Below are 2,720 nucleotides of genomic sequence, written 5' to 3'. Positions count from 1 at the left end.
GATGGTTGGGTGTCTCCTGGTCCTTTCCTAGGGCAGGGAATGTGCTGGTGGGATACTCCTGGCAGAGCAGAGCAGGGCATTGGGGGCCCTGGCACCTCTCAGCACCTGCCTTTATTCCAGGGGTAAGGAGACCCTGGCACAGGGTGCCCAGAGAGGCTGTGGCTGCCCCTGGATTCCTGGAAGTGTCCAAGGCCAGGCTGGACAGGGCTTGGAGCCACCTGGGATAGTGGAAGGTGTCCTTGCCAATGGCAGGGGGTGGAATGGGATGAGCTTTGAGGTTCCCCTTAACCAAAACCAGTCTGGGATTCTGTGAGTGTGCCAGGCTGGGCATGGAGCCTGCTGCTCCCATGGGAATTCCTGTTGCCAGGCTGGTTCCTGGTGCCCCTGAGAGCTGGGATCTCTGGGGTGCTCTAGATAGGGGGATATGAGGCCTGCTGAGCCCAAAGGGACCTGGCAGCCTTGTTTGAAGCAGGATTTGCTCGCGTTGGAATATGCTTGGAGAAGCTCTGCCTGCTCCTGCAGAGTGCTGGGAGTTTGGTCCTTCCTGGGGGTGTTGGTGCTCCTTGGATGCAGGGGTGGGTGCTGGGACCAGCAATGCTCAGTGCTCATCTGGGAATGGTGACTGGAACCACTGGTGGAGAGGGAAACAGGCTGGAAATCCAAGTGGGATCCCCCAGTGCAGGAGTGGGGGAGCCCCAAGGAGCAGCTGCTGGAGCTGACATGGGCTTTGATGTTAATAATAACATTATAATATTGTGTGTTTCTGCTTGGGTCTGATGCTGGAGGCTCCTTGGAGGAGTGAGAGCTGTGCCTGCTGCTCCAGCTTCCCTCTGACTCCAGGTCTGGAGCCCCTCAGTGCCCCTCCATCCCTGCCTGGAGCCCTCCTGCCCCCCTGGCCATTCCCAGCCCTCTCTGGCTCTGCTGGGAGCGGGAGCACGGTGGGAGCGAGGGAGAGGCTCCCAGTCAGTGTGCAAGTGCCATTGTTTTGACACAGAGGCATCTGGCACTGTCAGGAACAGCAAAAAGCAAGCCCAGAGCAGCTGCTGCCAAGGCAGAGCTGGCAGCAGCCAGGCCTGCACAGCCCTGCTTCCCTGGCATCAACCAGGGGCTGGGCACGCATCGCTCGGGGCCACTGAGGTCAGATGTGGCCGTGGCTACGCCAGCCTTAGGAGCATAAAACTGGGAACTGTGGGGTGAGGAGCTGGGAGGGATCCCTGGAGGATCCCTGGGGCCTGGTGCTGGCTCAGTGCTGGCCCAGAGCAGAGCTGGGTGTCCCAGCCTGCTGCAGGCACAGGGTGCTCAGGGGCAAACAGCAGCTCCTGCTGCCCCTCTCTGCTCCTGCAGGCTGTGCCAGCCCCTGGCTCACACCCAGGCTGGTGTTCCCTCTGTCAGATCCCTCTGTTCTGCACTGTGCCCCATGCTAGATCCCAGGTTAGGATGGAGAGGAGGCTGTGCCATGCTCTGGTCTCCACATCCCTGATGTCTCTGCAGCTCATTTTTGTGTTCCCATTTACCAAGAGGTGCAGCAGCTCCTGCAGCAGGTGCTGGACTGGTCACACCATGTGGCACTTGGCACTGTCACCACCTGGGTAAGTGGCACTGAGCTGGTGCTCACAAGCTGCTTTTGTGGCTGTTTCTGAGGTCAGGTTCTTAAATCCTGACCCTCTCCAGTTTCCCTGGGGTGGTTTGAGCTCTCCCTGTGTTGCTCTGCCTCTCTGTGCCTGCCCTGCCAAGGCAGGGAGGGGCCACTGGGGTGAGGTGGGCACTGGAGTGGGCACTTTGGGCCAGGCTGCAGCACAGGGGGAGCTGAGGGTCCCCAACAGCCCCTTCCTCCACAGACAGGCTCATCCTGCTCCTGTCAGGCACAGAGCTGATGTTTCCTGCCCTGGGCTGCTCTGGTGTGGGGAGTTTTTCCTTGCCCATTTCCAGGTTAAAAGGGGATTTCAGGAGCTTGTGAGCTGACAGGACTCGCCCTGCTGGAGAACCTGTGATCTTTCCTGCTCCTGCAGCTCCAGTGGAGCAGCTGTCTCCCCACTGCCAGGGCTGTGCACCCCAAAACTCACTGGGCTGGGGCTCCAGCACAGCCTGTCAAGGCTGGGGCTCTCATCCCTCTCTCCCGTCTGAGCCCTGGCCCAGGAAATGCTGCCTTGTGTAAATTTACATCTGACTTGGCACAATGGATGTTTGCGTGGCTGCTGGCGGAGCAGCAGCCGTTCTGCTGCTCCCACATCGTGGTGGTAATCGAGGTGCTTGAGTTATAGCCCAACTTATTCCATTTTACAGCTCCTACGGCGTTAACAGATGTACGGGCGTCTGATCCAATCATGCAGCAAGAGATTTTGGGGCCAGTTCTTCTCGTTTTGACAGTGTGGAAGCTGGGAGCAGCCATACATTTTACAAACAAGAATAAACGACCCTTAGCAACATATGGCTGTGCTGGCAGCTCCGGAGCAATCCCAGATCAGGCACCCTGTGAGGCAGGAATGTTGCTGGGCGCTGGAGCTGGGCAGCCTGGACAAAGCATCTGCCTTCCCCCGTGATATTAATGAGGTGCAGGCACTGGAATCCCTATGCTGGATGGCTGGGAGGGTTGGGAAGAGACAAAGAGCTTGGAAAAACAACTGCCAGCCCAGAGCAAGGGAGGTTTATTTGGATTTAGAGGCTGGGTTTTGTTCTGGTCACTCTGCTGCTGCTGCCTGGCTGACCTTGTGGGGTCGGGA

This window comes from Passer domesticus, chromosome 17, assembly GCF_036417665.1.
Source record: "Passer domesticus isolate bPasDom1 chromosome 17, bPasDom1.hap1, whole genome shotgun sequence".
NCBI lineage: Eukaryota > Metazoa > Chordata > Aves > Passeriformes > Passeridae > Passer > Passer domesticus.
This window is presented reverse-complemented; position numbering follows the sequence as displayed.